A 17,210-nucleotide genomic window follows, 5' to 3' on the forward strand; every position below is an offset into this window, starting at 1 on the left:
TGATTTCCAAATCTCACCTCTGGCTCCAAGAAGCTGTATCATGCTCTCTGGTAAAACCCATCTTAGGAAAAAGTGGACTGAGAGAGACTTCCAGCCAAGATGGCAGAGAGAACACAGACACTAAGTTAAGTGCTCCTGGTTCCCCTCAAAAATAACATGAAAGAAACATCTGAAGATAAATTCAATTCACAAAACCCAGAAAGAAAAGCAAGGAGAAGAACCTACCAACAAGGTCTCCCTCAGGAGACAGCAGGTGAACTAGGAGAAAAGAGCAGAGGGCCCAGTGCAAGGACAGCAGCTGGGGGAAGCAAGAGGACCAGCATCAGCCATAGAGACATTGGTGAGTGGATGGGCAAGTACCAACTTTAGCCTCAGAATCTTTGGTCAGGGGGAAAGGAGCAATGCAGGGATGAGTTCCAGCACAGAGTTTCAAAATACATCTAGGGCAAGGGACCTGAGCTCCATACTTTCAGCTCAGCCCTCTTCCCAGAACAAACAGTAAACAACCCCCATCCCCTCAGGCTCAGGTGTGGGCAACAGAGTTCACTCAACTGAAAGGGAGATTAACTCCCTCCCCCAGGGCTCAGCCCATTGTTCAAGGTCAACACAGACCCTGCTGCTGAGGGCCTCAAACACTCCAGAGAACCAGTGTATCCTACTGGCCAGCCCTTGGAATTACTAAGCCAAATGAACAAAGCCTTTAGGATCTTCAAAAGCAACTCTCTGAGAGCTAGCCCCCCCAACACAAGATCCTAGGAAGATGAAGAAAGGCCAACAAAATGAGGGCCTCCCCATGGAGAAATACCAAGAAGATATAGATTCTAACCCAGAGAGATCTAGGACTTCTGAGGAGAATATGAATTGGTCTCCAGCCCAGAAAGACTTCCTTGAAGAAATAAGAAAGGAGTTTAAAAATCAACTGGAAAAACTGGGGAAAGGAACTCAAGAGAATAATACATTGCAAGAGAAAATTAACATCTTGCAAAAAGGAAACAAAGTCTTGGAAAATACAATTAGACAAAGACAAAATGAGAATAATTCTATCAGATCCTCAATTGGACAAATGCACAAAGGAAAAGATTCTCTCAAAACTACACTTGGGTAAATGGAAAACTCCTTCAAAAATAGAATTCATCAACTGGAAAAGCAGTTGCAAAAGGTAAATGAAGAAATTTTTTCTCTTAAAAAAAGCATTTAATCAATGGAAACTAATGACTTCATGACAACAAGATTCTGTTAAACAAAAACAAAAAAAATTGAAAAATAGAAGAAAATATAAAATGCCTCATCAGCAAAACCACTGACCTCAAGAATAGAAAAAGAAGGGGCAACCTGAGAATTATAGTCCTTCTTGAAAATATTGAAGAGAAAAAAGTCTGGACTTAATATTAAAGGATTTAGTGATGGAAAATTGCCCTGATATCATGGAACTAGAGGGCAAAACTGTTATTTAAAGAATACATTGACCCCCTCCAGAAAGAGTTCCTAAAATGAAAACACAAACCATTGTTGTGACCAAATTCGAGAACTATCAGATAAAAGAGAAAATCCTGCAAGCAACCAGAAAGAAATACTTTAAATACTATGGTGCTACAGTAAGGATTACACAGGAACTGACTGCATCAACATTAAGGGATTGAGGGCATGGGAATACAATATTCTGAAAAACAAGGGAGCTTGGTATGTAGCCAATAACTCATAATCTGGCAAAACTGAGCCTTCTCTTCCAGGGCAAAAGATTTAATGAAATAGGAGACTTAAAACTTGTCCTCAGGAAAAGATCATAGCTTAATAGAAAATTTAAACTTCATACAGAAGACTCAAGAGATACATGAAAATGTTTAAAAAAAAGGAGGGTTAAAAAAAAGAAAAAAACTGTTATCTGATTAGATGAAACTGGCTATATCCCTACCTGGCAGAAAGACTTTCATAAATTTCAAGAATTGTAAATCTAGTGAGTTTAGTGAGAATTTATTTAACCAGGGAGCTTGGAATGTGGCCAAGAATCCACTATCCAGCAAAGCTGAGCCTTCTCTTCCAGGGGAAAATATGGGTATTTAATGAAATGGGATATTTCCAACATTTCCTGATGAAAAGACCAGAGCTAAATAAAAAAATCCGAACATCAAACAAAAGGTTCAAGGGATGCAGGAAAAGATTTATAAAAAGGGGGTGTGGTAAAGGGAAAAAAACCACTATTCCAATAAGATGAAACTGGCTATATCCTCATTTGGGAGAAAGATTGTCATAACTCTTGAGAAATGTAACTCTATTAGAGAGAATAAACCTAGCCAGAAGTGATGGTCACTCATGATTTATCTGTGAGACTGTTATCCAATAAGTTAAAACTGGTTAAATCCCTACCTGGGAGAAAGACTCTAATAACTCTTGAGAATTTTAACTTTATTGGAGAGAATATACTTATTCAGAAGTGATGGACCTTCATAACTTTCCTGTGACTCAGATAGAATCATTTAAAAACAATACCTCCTTATAAAGGTGACAGTAAATAGACAGGAGAGAGGAGGAGATTGAATGAGGTAAATCACATTACATTAATAGGTACAAAATACTTATTGTAATAGAGAAGAAGAAGGGAGGAGGTGAGAACCACCTGAATCTTCATCTCATGAGACTTGGCTTAAGGTTAATTTACACACACTCAGTTAAGTTAAGAAACTTATCTTACCTTTCAAGCATCAAAAGGGGATAATTGGAGGGGGAAGACAGGGAGGGGGAGAAAAAGGGGAACTAACAGAAGAAAGGGAAGGAAGGAAGGAGGGGAAAATGGAAAGGGGAAAGAAAGGGGAGGGAAGTTGATAAAGGAGGACAAAAGCAATGAAGGTGGTGGTATTCAGAAACAAAATACTGGGGAATAAAGGGAAAAAAGGAGGGAAATACAGAGACAGTAGTATGGAGGGCAATAAAGAGCATGTAATTATAATTTTGAAAGTGAATGGGATGAACTCTCCCATAAAAAAATAAGTGAATAGCAGAGTAGAATAAAAACCAGAATCCTACAATATGCTGCTTAAAAGAAACTCATTTGAAGCAAAGTGATACATATAGAGTAAAGGTAAAAGGTTGGAGCAAAATATATTTTGTTTCAGCTGAAGTGAAAAAAGCAGGGGTAGCAATCCTTATCTCAGACAAAGCAGGTGCAAAAATAGATATCATTAAAAGAGATAAGGAAGGAAATTATATCATCCTAAAAGGTACCATAGACAATATAGTAATTTCAAGACTAAATATGTATGCCCCCAATGGTATAGGTTCCAAATTCTTAGAGGAGAAGTTGAAAGACAGCAGAACTCTAATAGTGGGAGACTTCAACATCCCACTCTCAGATTTACATATATCTAATAATAAAATAAACAAGAAGGAAGTTAAGGAGGTAAATAGATTGTTAGAAAACTTAGGATGGATTTATTAAGGAAATTGAATGGGGATAGAAAGGAATATGCTTTCTTTCTGCTAAATAGGAACTTACACAAAAATTGACCATGTACTAGGCCATAAAAACCTAATGATAAGTTGCAGAAAGGCAGAAATAGCGAATACATCTTAGATCATAATGCAATAAAAATTAGATGCAATATTGGGCCAGGGAAATATAGATACAGAACTATTTGGAAAGTAAATAACCTCATTTTAAAGAATGAGTGGCTCAAGCCACAAATTATAGAAAGAACTAATTATTTCATCCTAGATAATGACAATAATGAAGCAACATACCAAAATAAACACAAGGCAACTGTCAGGGGATATATTATATCTTTAAATGCTTACATGAATATATTACAGAAAGAGGAAATCAATGAACTAAACATGCAGCTAAAAACTTAGAGAAAGAACGAATTTAAAACCTCTAATTAAAAGAAATTAGAAATTCTAAAAGTTAAAGAAGAAATTAGTAAAACTGAAAGCAAGAAAACTATTGAACTAATAAATAAAACCGAGAGCTGGTTTTATGAAAAAAAAACAATTAAATTGATAAACCTCTGGTCAATTTGATTAAAAAAAGGAAGAAGAAAACCAAAAGGCTAGTATCATAAATGAAAATGGTGAACTCACCAAAAATGGGGAAGAAATTAAAGTAATAATTTGGAATTAATTTACTCAACTCTATGCCAATAAATTTGACAATCTAAGTTAAATGGATGGATATTTACAAAAATATAAACTGCCCAGGTGAAATTAAGAAGAAATTAGATACCTAAATAACCCTATCTCAGAAAAAGAAATTCAACAAGCCATTAATGAACTCCCTAAGAAAAAATATCCAGGGCCAGAAGGATTGACAAGCGAATTCTGGCCAGAAGGATTCACAAGCGAATTCTACCAAACATTTAAGTAACAACTGATTCTAATTCTATATAAACTCTTCAGAAAAATAGGTGAAAATGGAACTCTGCCTAACTCTTTCTATGAAACTAATATGGTGTTGATACCTAAACCAGAAAGAGTTAAAACAGAGAAAGAAAATTGTAGACCTATCTCCCTTATGAATACAGATAAAAAATTTTAAATAAAATCTTAGCAAAACGATGACAAGTTATCACTAGGATAATACATTATGATCACGTAGAATTTATCCCAGGAATGCAGGGTTGGCTCAAAATTAGGAAAACTGTTAGTACAGTTAATTATATCAATAAGAATCCTACCAAAAATCATATGATTATATCAATAGATGCTGAAAAAGCTTTTGTCAAAATACAGCACTCATTACTATTAAAAACACCAGAGAGGGTAGAAACAAATGGATTGTTCCTAAGAATAATAAGCAGTATCTATCTAAAACCAACAGCAAGTATTATGTGCTACAGGGATAGACTGGGGCATTCCCAAAAAGATCAGAGGTGAGACAGGGATGCCCATTATCATAACTACTATTCAATATTGCAATAGAAATATTAGCTTCAGCAATAAGAGAAGAAAGAAATTGGAGGAATTTAAATTTGGAAGGAAGAGATAAAACTCTCATTCTTTGCAGATGACATGATGGTATACATAGAGAATCCCAAAAAATCATCTATGAAACAGCTAGAAATAATTAACAACTTTAGCAAAGTCAGAATATAAAATAAACTCTCATAAATCCTCAATATTTGTATATATGTCCAACAAGATACAGCAGAAAGAGCTAGAAAGAGAAATCCCACTCAAGGTAACCTCAAACAATATAAAATACCTGGGAGGCTACCTTCCAAGACAGACTAAGAAACTTTTTGAAAAGAATTAAAAAACACTTCTAACAAAAATAAAATCAGATTTAAATAACTTGGCATACATCACCTGCTCATGTACAGTTTGAGCTAATATAATAAAAATGACAATTCTTCCAAAACTAAACTATTTGTTTAGTGCCTTACCAAGCAAAATTCAAAAGAAAGAAAAAGTTGTAAGTAAATTCATATGGAGAAATATAAAGTCAAGACTTTCCAGGGATTCAATGGAAAAAGAAAGTGCTAAAGGAGGTGGTTCAGCCCTACCTGATCTACAATTATATTATGAAGCATCAGTCATCAAAACTATCTGGTATTGACTAAGAAACAGAGTGGTGGATCAGTGGAATAGACTTGGTTCAACAGTAGGAAATGATTATAGTAATCTGCTGTTTGATAAACCCCAAAATTCCAGCTATTGTGATAAAACCTCTCCCTTTGATAAAAACTGTTGGGAAAATTGGAAGTTAGTATGGAAGAAATTTAGATTAGACTAACTACTCACACCCTATATTAAGAAAAGATCAAAAGGGACACAGGATTTAGACATAACAAAACAATATTATAAGCAAACTAAAAGATCATGGGGTAGTTTACCTGTCAGATCTATGGAAAGGGAAACAGTTTATGACCAAGTAAGAGATGGAGAACACTATTAAAAACATACTAGATAATTTTGATTACATTAAATTAAAAAACTTTTGCACAGACAAAACCTCTGTAACCAACATAAAAATAAATGTAGTAAATTCAGAAACAATTTTTACAGCTAGTATTTCTAACAAAGGACTCATTTCTAAAATATACAGAGAATTGAGTCAAATTTTTAAAACAACAACCATTCCCCAATTGACAAATGGTCAAAGGATATGCAAAGGCAATTTACAGGTGAGGTAATCAAAGCAATCCATAGTTATATGAAAAATTGCTCTAAATCATTACTTATTAGAGAAATGCAAATTGAAGCATCTCAGAGATACCACTTCACAACTCTCAAACTGGCAAATATGAAGAAGGGACAATGATCAATGTTGGAAGGGATGTGGGAAATCTGGAACACTAATACTTTGTTGACGGAGCTGTGAGCTCAACCAAACTTTCTGGAAAGCAATTTGAAGTTCACCCATAGGGTAACAAAAATGTGCATACTGTTTGATCCAGTAATATTGCTACTGGGTCTATACCCTGAAGAGATGATAAGATAGGGTAAAAACATCACTTGTACAAAAATATTCATAGCAGCCCTGTTTGTGGTGGCAAAGAATTGGAAATTAAGTGAATGTCCTTCAATTGGGGAATGGCTTAGCAAACTGTGGTATCTGTATGCCATGGAAAACTATTGTTCTATTAGAAACCAGGAGGGATGGGAATTCAGGGTAGCCTGGAGGGATTTGCATGAACTGATCCTGAGTGAGATGAGCAGAGCCAGAAAAACACTGTACACTCTAACAGCAAAATGGGGGTGATGATCAACCTCAATGGACTTGCTCATTCCATCAGTGCAACAATTAGGGACAATTTTTGGCTGTGTGCAATGGAGAGTACCATCTCTATCCAGAGAAAGAATTGTGGAGTTTGAACAAAGAACAAAGACTTTTACCTTTAATTTAGGGGAATAATTATTTTATTATGTAATTTTGCTATCTCTTATACTTTGTTTCTTCCTTAAGGATATGATTTCTTTCTCATCACATTCAACTGATATCAATGTTTACCATGAAAACTATGTAAGGACTAACAGACTGCCTTCTGTGGAGGGTGAGGGGAGGGAATCAACAAAAGGGGAAAAATTGTAAAACTCAAAATAAATAAAATCTTTCTTTTAAAAAAAAATCTTAGATTCTTCATCCTTGTAGCACTTATGAGTAAAAGTAAGATCTCTCAATGCTTCCTGTTGACTGTTACTATTCAAAGGTAGTTTTATTTTCCCTTTTTCACTTATCTATATGTATAGTGTATTCTCCAAAAGAAGGAAGTGTCTTTCAACTCTTTGGAAATCTTCCCCCAAAACTGTAACCAATATCTGACTTAGTGTATATTTTATGTAAATATGTATTTAATGACAGACTGTTGAAAAGTTTTCTTTAATCTGAGCAATCCCTTTTCAAGAGCCTATAGTTGGGTACATAGAATGTTAGCCCTAGAAGAATCACCTAATTTACCTCTCCCTTTTCCCCATACTTTTTTTTTGCAAGGTAAATGGGGTTAAGTGGCTTGCCCAAGGCCACACAGCTAGGTAACTATTAAGTGCCTGAGGCCAGATTTTAACTCAGGTACTCCTGACTCCAGGGCTGGTGCTCTATCCATTGCGCCACTTAGCTGCCCCCATTCCACATACTTTTAAAGATGAGGAAAGTGAGATCAAGAAAGATTGAAATACTTTGTTCCACGATGACACACAGCAACTTGCTCTGGATATCGAATCCAGGTTTCCTGATTCCTAGTCCAATTCCTTTTTAACTACACCAAGGCTTCCTGCCCCTCAACAATTTGAAAGCTTGAGGTCTATAGGAATCTTTGTCTAATGACAATTGAGATATATTTTAGGTTAGGGCATTGGCAGTCACAGGGAGAACATTATTTATGCTAAGACATTTTCCCAAATACAATGGGAAGCAATACAATCATATGAAAACAAGAATCTAGCATTTGGGACAGATTTACACATGACCTTGTTTCCAAGCTAATTTTTATAATGTAAGTTCAGTTTATATATTTGTAATTTGAACAAATACATAATTATTTTCTTCTTGTAAAAAGAACTTGTATTTTACAGTTTAATCTAGCATAAATCAGTAACAAGATACAATCACATTATCAGTCAACTTAATAAATCAAATCATGAAGTACTCAATACCTATTAAACTGAATTTATTAAGCATGGGGCTATGCTAGATTCTGGAAATTAAAGTTTTTTCAAGATTTTTATGAATTTACAATCAAACATGTAGTATTCTTTCTGGATTAAATATGACCAACTCATGAATAAAAATGTTTGGTCATACTGATGATTAGCCCAAAGCTTATGTTTGTTATTTCATCTCACATTTGTCATTTACTCTTTATGGAGGTTGAGCAATAGAGAATAATTGTTACTTGTGATTTCATCGGTATGAAGGAACTCTCAGTGTATAAACCTTTTATCAGGGTTAGATTCGGAACAACCCTGTTATTTGGAGTCTTAGAATTATCTTGAGTTCTAAGAGATTGAATGATTTATCTATATTCACACAGCCACAGTGATACATAAATTCCAAGATTGGAACCTATGTCTTCTTAACTCCAGGATTCCTAGGCATCATGCCATATTGACCCTCAGTATTTAAAATGTCATAAATTGTTCATCCTTAAATTATACTACATATTACTATTCTTTCTTCCTAATTACCTAAAAGAGTCACTACCTTTTATGGAGGGTGGGGAGGTGGGGGAGAGAGACAATAAGGCCAGAGTTATATGCATGTAATTTCTATAAAATATCCCTAAATCTTAAGCACTTGAGACTTTAATTACTTGGATGAATATTTTGCTACATTCCTAGTACCAGTATAAACTGTCACTTCTTCATATTGTCTCATCCTATGCAACTTCATTGTAAGATTCCTTTTATGTATTGACTTCCCCCTTTAAAATATAAGCTCCCTGAACAGTGACTTTCACTTTGCTTCACAATGCTTAGATTTATTTCTAGTAAATATAGTATAAACACTTATTAAATGATTATTAAGGACTGATGCATCCATAAAACAGGAAAAATTATTCCATTAGTAAGAATATTATCCAATGTCTATATAATACTTTAAAATTTTTAAGTACTTTTATAAAACTGAGTTAACTGCTTTAATTCTCATAATAGTCCAATGAAATAGCTCCTATTTTCTAGAAGTGGAAAATGAAACTAAAAAAGATTAAGTGACTTACTCAAGGCCAAATATCAAGAGTCAGTCCCTTCCTCATGAAAGATGCCCATGTCATGCAGATCAAGTGAAACTTTGTGCATAGTTTTACAACATTATGACTTGTAAATACCCATGAATATTTTAAACGTCTCTACTCTCATCACTGATAAATATCATAACCATGTACATTTTGATAGAAAGGTTTAAGCTTTCATTTGACAATCCATTAACAACAGACACCTGCCTTGACCCCATTTTTTCTCTTAGATGGTTCTTGATAATTGATGTGCCTGAAAAATCCATCATAACAAATCTGGTCACAGACTTTTTCTAAATTTATATAGTCTGATTAAGAGACTTCAGACATAGAAGCCATCACTGGATCCTTACCAAAACACATTTCAGTTTGATAGGATATACAAGACCTAAATCTCTCCACTATATCATTTTCAAAACAGCATAAAGCTCTGGAGAGGGTTTGAACAAAAATGCTTTTTTAAAGTTCCAATACTATCTGTTTTCCTCATCTTCCATTGAAATGGCAGTAGATATTCTGTAACAGCAGAGAGGTCAGGATAATTACAATGATTCCATTGTATACATGAATGACATAAAAACTGGGTGTTTTAATTAAGAAGGTTATTTTATATGATCAAGTATTGAATGAGTGATATAGATAATAAATGCAATAGGAATTCAGAGGCAGCAAAGATCACATAGTAGGTTAGGACATGAGTAGGGCTTTGAAAATAGATCTGATTAAAATAATTAGAAATGGAAAGGAGGGCATTCATTTTAGAGAAGATTAGTATGAGCCAAGGCATGGAAGCAGAATTGAATAAGACATGTATTGGGTGGGCAGTCAATAAGGTACAAAATAAAAAGAGTTCATATAGAGGAATATTAGCAGATAAAATGAAAAGTAATTAGAGTAAGAGAATAGAAAGTCTTGAAATCTACTCAGGAATCTGGAATGTGTCTTAGAAGGAATTATCTAATATGTGGAGTTTTATTGTGAATTCCATTCAAAGTATAAGCATCTCTCAATACAAATCAAAAATCCCCCCCAAAAGACAAAAGTCTATATATGCAATTGTATTCTCATTTTTATCCACTATCAAATTAGGTAGCTAGGTGGTACAGTGGATAGAGTGCTTGAACTGGGATCAGGAAGATTTGTGTTCAAATTCAGCCTCAGACACTACCTGCCAAATAACTCTGGGTAAGTCACTGAAACCTATTTGATTCAGTTTGCTTATCTGCAAAATGAGTTGGAGAGGAAAATGAGAAATCACTTAAGTATCTTTGCCAGGAAAATGTCAAAGAGGGACATCAAGAGTCAGAAACAAGTAAAACGATTCAACAACAACAATCAAATTGGATGTATATAACTTCAGGAAAATGTTGCTAATAAAAAGTAAAATAGTTACTGACAAGAAGCTTGGAATAGTAGATAGAAAATGAAATTCAGAGTCAATACTCTTCCTTGGACCAATTATTTAATCTCAGTGATAGAGACAATTTTCTAAGATTCTAAATTGCAGAAAAATTTCTCATCTACATTGGCAGAGATAGTGTACCTTACTCAGAATGCCCTATATCAATAAAATCAAAGATTTCTGACAAAATATAGACATATCTGTATATCTATATGTTTTAAAAGTATGTAGATGGTTTCCCAAAATTCTTAGTAAAGTTTTAAGCTGTTAAAGTTTAATGAACTAATAATGATATTAGCAACAAATATAAATGTGTTTAAAGTTAAAGAAGCAGTTATAAGAAAACATGTTATTAAACACTTCATGCTCATGGATGACATTAAAGAATACAGTTCTAATGAAGGATACATTAAAAAAATTCTTCATAAGAGGAATCTTTACTAAGGATAAAAAATTTGATAAATTTAAAATTCTGAATATATATATATATATACATATATGTATATATATATATATATATATATATATATATATATATATGAAACAAGGCAAAAGAGAGCCTTAAGAAGCTGACCTGAAATCAAGAATCAATATTTTAAAATATTTTTGGCTCCTCCAAGCAAGATACATTGAACAAAACCATAAAGCTATGACTGTTCATTTTGGAACACAATGGAATCCAAAATTCCAAGAAAAAAACCCATTTAAATAAATGTAACATGAATTTTATTGTATAACCTCTGGCCTATAATAATAACCATAAGAGATTTGGAAAAAAGATTCCTAAAAATATTTAAAATATATACAAAAATAAAGTATCAACTTAAGGTACTTATTAAAACATTAATACATTCTTGTCAAAAAGCAGGAAGATGACCAATAGAAACTCTCAGAGTACATTAGGAAGAGGTTTAAACCTTGAAGAGACTCTTTTGGAATAAGCAAGCTGTAGAATAGCAAGGACTTAAATAGTTACAGATGAATACATGTGTTGATTGTAACCAAAAGCATCTGATATCCAGAGGACGTTTGGAAAAGAGCTAAACTCAGGGAGTAGATTTTTTTTTAAGCACTCAATGGGTGACATCTACATGAAGTCAACCAACAATATTTAACAAGTTTTAAAAAAATCAGCTCAGTCATTCAGAAATGTCCTACTTTATGATGACAATTTAGAATCAGGTTATCACCATCAAAACTATAGAAATGTTATTTATAAAGGTGTCTGAATTTATTGATCACTGAAGATTATTCAAAGAAATTATATTAACTATGCAGAAAATTACTACAGTCTGAAAAAAACTCAGTATCTACCTAATATCTAGCAAAAGAACTAATGTTTGTTATCACATATGAGGAGGTTTGTAATTTTCATAAAATGAAAAGTCTATATTTACATTAATATACCTATTACAAAAGCAGATATCTATATATGTCTGAAAATTCAACAGATAAATTACATTGGAACTAGAATATTTTAATCAACAGAACTTTTGCCCTGATTTAACATTTACCCTTAAAAACAAGATTTTAAATAAATGCTTAAATAACAAATATTCATCACTTCCAAGTTATATGAAATTAAAACTAATTAAAATTTTGACACAAAGCAGACAGAAGAAATTAGAATCATGTGGAAATGGAATATAATAAAAGAACAGGGGAGGGAGGGAGATAGACTGAGAAGACATATTTGTAATGAGAATTATATGAGGATGATTGATAATGGGATGTAATTATCCACTTATCTGCTATCTACATCATATCTCATTTCCATATGATTCTCTCTATATGTATTAAAATACATACATATGCTTTTTGTAGGTATATATATATATATATATATATATATATATATATATATATGGAGAGAGAGAGAGAGAGAGAGAGAGAGAGAGAGAGAGAGAGAGAGAGAGAGAGAGATTGAGAGACATATGATATGATATATTCTTACGGATAATCTGTAGACAACTTATTTCCCCCTGATACCACTATAATTTTCCCACAAATATTTTCAATGAGGTTAAAGAAGTTGACCTTACGTTCTAGTACTTTTATTCAATAAGAAAAATACATCATCTACTTGTGTAATAATCTGAAAAATACTAAATATAAAATATCATGATTTATCCAACAAATGTAAGTGTAATATGTTACAGATTGCCATTCATTAATTCCTTTGATCTTCACTGCAATAGTTATATTATCCACATTTTACAGATGAGGTAACTCAGGATAATAGAAGTTATGTGGCTTATCCAAGATTATATAGCCAAAAAAAAAAAATCATTAGACCAGTATTTGAACTCAGATCTTCCTGACTCCAGCTCTATATATTTAATGAAAAACATTTATTGACATAAAAATTCATAAATAATTACATTTGAAATTATATGAAATATTGCAGTTGTCCTGCAAATGTGCAAATTGGTGGATAAAATATTGGCCAACAAGTCAATTTATGTATGTTTCTATCCACTTCAAACTGATTGTATGGTGAAATAAAGAATTAGTTTAAATTTATATACAAGAACAGTACATTAGGACATCGATTTTGAAGACCTTTTATTTCCTAAAATGCATGTCTCTTTCCAGGTGGTTTTATAGAGGATATAGAATTTAGTGGTTCTATCTGTGTGTGTCTTTGTTTCTGTGTGTGTGTGTGTGTGTGTGTGTGTGTGTGTGTGTGTGTTTCTCCCTGCTATTTGCTTTTTTCTCTTCTTTTGTCTACTATTCATTTCTCTTGGAGATCTATGAAACCTAAAGCAAGATTTTAGCTCCCTTTTCTGTCTTTATTCATTTATTTATAAAATATGTATTTGTTTATTTATAAAATGAATTGCTAACAGTTATTAGTACAAACTCCAATTTCACAACATATCTACTCCACACCTCTACAAGGGCAAATTTTTCAACTCATTATCAAGAGACAAAATTAACCTCTGAAATCTAAAAGAGAATTCTTTTCTTCCTAAATAAGAAATGCATTATTTGTCATCTCTTCTATACCCCATTCTCATGGAACTTCTTCACCTTCTTCTTAACCTCATTCTTGCTAACATGAACTCCCTCTATATATTGAAACTATGGTTAATAACTTATATGACACCTTGGACAGATAGCATATCTTTTTTTCCTAACTTCAAAACATCATTTTAATGAAGCAGCTTTAGAATGATATACGTGTATGATATATATATCATATACATATATGGAATATGTGTATGTTTTGAATATATGAAACTAGATTCATCAAATAAAAATGCTTAAATTAATTAGAACATTCAGAAGAAAGGTTTTAAAGTATATATTTATGGATGTAAGAGTTTAATTTATGGTACAGAATAGGTTTTTGGAATATCTCTTTGCAATAAGAGAACTTGAAAGATGCAAAAAGACCTTGGGTTTGATATTTGTTCCTTGTTGTTGGGTTTTTCCCCCATCCTAGACTGGTGTCTGTCAATGGTTCACAATGTATTCACCTTGTGGTGCAAGTACTAGCACAGCAAGTGTTCATTTCTTAGACCCTCACAAATAAACATTCAATAGTGTGAGGGCAGAAAGATAAAATGGCATAGCTAGCTTATTCTTTTAGAAGAATAAGTGATAATAAAAAAATAACTTTTCTAGCTGAGAAATAGTCGATGAAGGGCCCCAGAATCATTATAAATTATTCAGTTGGTGAATCAGTAGTGGGGAGAATACAATCCATGACCGAGAACACCATTGATTGTTCATAAAATAAGTAAAAAAAAAAGTTGGTTTGTTATTCTAATGTCAAAATGTAAACATTTTGCCACAAGTTGAAATTTACCTTTACTATATTAGAATAGAATTCATTTTTAATTTAATGATTTGGACATTAGAACAACTTGTCTTCCTTCTTTGAGATCACTAAACCAGGCTGTGTGATCCTAGAAATTCATATTAACTCTTCTTGTCCTAGACAACTCTCCAAGATCATAAATTACAAAGAAGTTACCAGCCTACAATGGTAGAAAGAATTTCTTCATCTGAAATTTCTCTACGGCAAACAAATCAGTTCCATCTTAATCCCTAAAAGTGTATTACAATGAAGTTGCTTCAAAAGTCTAATGAGAGTTCTGTATTTCTTTATATATTCATCCAACATAATTTTAATCACCTATTATACAAAATTCCAGTAGTTGGTAATATTTCTGAGAAAGAAAAATTTGAAAGGCAACAGTTCAGCATAGCAAGCAAATATTTGTCTTGTTCTAACATTTTCTACTATATACTGTTACTTAAGAAAGTTTATGCGTGTGTTCTTATTCCATGAAACTAAGGCAGAATTTTTTAATAGACTTGAAAGTATAAAGAAAAAAATAGAATCTTAAACCTTGCCAACATCCCAAGTTTTAATTAGTTTTTCTTCAAGCAATCATCAACTAATATGCAACAAATGAAGAAGATAGCACAATGATTTTAAACACCAGAATATTATTCAATAATGGGCCAATTTCATTTTTTTTAAAGCTTAAGTCAAAGTCAAATGCAATGTTGAATCATTTTGATAGATAATAAAAATATGCAATGTGCTTTACATTAGACAATGAATGCAAATGAGATATTAGTTTCCATGAGTTTTAGGAATGAACAGTCTGAACTGCTCAGAGGACCCAACACAAATGCACCTCATGCCATAGGAAAGGTTTCAATTTTGCCATTTTCTAAACACAGAAAAATGTATCCCTCCAATTCAGAATATTGAATGTCTTATGGAAAGTGAAAGGTCATTTGTAACTGTCCAAAGGATTGATGGAGTTGAGATACCTCCTTGACCTTCACCCTGCACTCATAAAGAATAGTTTCAGATGACGGAGCATCAGGCAAGTTTGCAGAAAATGTCTTTTTGTCTTTCATATTGCCTAGCAATCTTGTTACCTGATATTTTTTTCATAATTGTATGTCAAGATTTAATTACCTCATGTCTTCCCTCATTAAAAGTAAACTGTCATCTAATGCTGCTGAGCAAGGTTGGTGATTTGCCCTAATTCAGGCAGCTCTGTCGGCTTTGGCCATTGTTTTCCATCTCAGTTTCTATAATAATTGCTTTGGAGGCCTGCACAAAACATGTCAAGGTCAACCTTTAAAAATACTAAGTTGCTTTTTCCTCACAATTACTTATTGTCTGTTAAGGTATATATATATGTGTATATATATATATATATATATATATACACACACACACACACACACATACATGTATATATGTGTGAGTGTTGATATGTTCATATATATGCATATACATGCATACACACATACATACATATGAATGCTAACACATATGGGTTCCTTCTCTATATATATGTGTATATATGCACACATTTCTATTACTGATATGCACATAATTGATTAACATGAAGAAATCTAGGAAAATCTTCATCAAGCTGTATATATTCATGTGTTTATTAGACCTGGAAGAATGGAGGAAAATATAAATTCAGTATCTTATATCAAATTTGTCATTTCTCTTTCATAGATGACCTAGTAGGATTGTATTGTTTCTGATTCAAGATTAAATGGAAAATAAATATAGCAATATTTTACTACCACTTTTTTCTACAAAATGATGCTTTTGATTCCCCCCTCCCCTCAAGATTCTCTACCAATGAGGAAAGTCATATGCAAATAATATCCTCTAAGGACTGAATATGCAAACCATCCTTTAGAGTATTTACCATGAACACCACTCTGTAGCCACTTGAGGAAGCAGTCATATGTGACAAAAAAGGAATTTATCATTAGTCATACACATAGAGAGAACCAGTAGGCCATGTTTCCGAGGCTCTCTCTATGTACATACATACATATACATATGCATATGCACACACACATATTTACATTTCAAGATCTTTATATACTTTGAAACTTTGAAGACCTTTATAATATAAATTATAGAAACTCAAGCTGATTCAATTGAATAAACAAGGCAGCATTATTTGAGAAAAAGAGAGAAAAATATATTTAATGTAGATTTACCAGAGTAGGAACAAAGGGAAATTTCTCATTTGCAATACACCTACCAATTCATGAAAAGCTATAATTTGAGAATATAATTCTTAACTATAATCTTAAATATAACTGTACAAGTATTTATTCAAACAGGATGAAATTAAATGATGATTATAATAATGATATCAACTTTCATTTACATAACACTAAGATCTGTAAAATGTTTTGTAAATGTTATCTCCTTTTATCTTCAAAAAAAGTCAAAGATATTATTTATATAGATGAGGAAAACTGCAGCACAGTAGAAGTTATATGATTTCCTCCCAGGAATAAAGTTAGTGAGAATTTGTGTAAATTTTAAAACTCAAACCTTCTTGACTCTATTCATCAAGCCACCAATCTACATGTTGTATAATTTTAATGAGTAAGTTTTTCATGGCACAAGAAATGAGAAACTTTCCCAAACTATCCCCCTCCAAAAAGCAAGAAAATAGGAATTTGATAGGCTGTAAGTATTATTCGACTCATTTTGTGGAGCTGACTCTATCTTTTCTTATAAGCTATGGCAAAATGATTAGAGGAGTTAGGGACATGGAAAGATTCAGAAATAAAGGTGATAGAAAAGCAAAATAAAATCAATAAATATTTTTAAATTTTAAAAACGTTAA

Source organism: Macrotis lagotis, chromosome X (assembly GCF_037893015.1).
Source record: "Macrotis lagotis isolate mMagLag1 chromosome X, bilby.v1.9.chrom.fasta, whole genome shotgun sequence".
In the NCBI taxonomy this organism is placed as follows: Eukaryota; Metazoa; Chordata; class Mammalia; order Peramelemorphia; family Peramelidae; genus Macrotis; species Macrotis lagotis.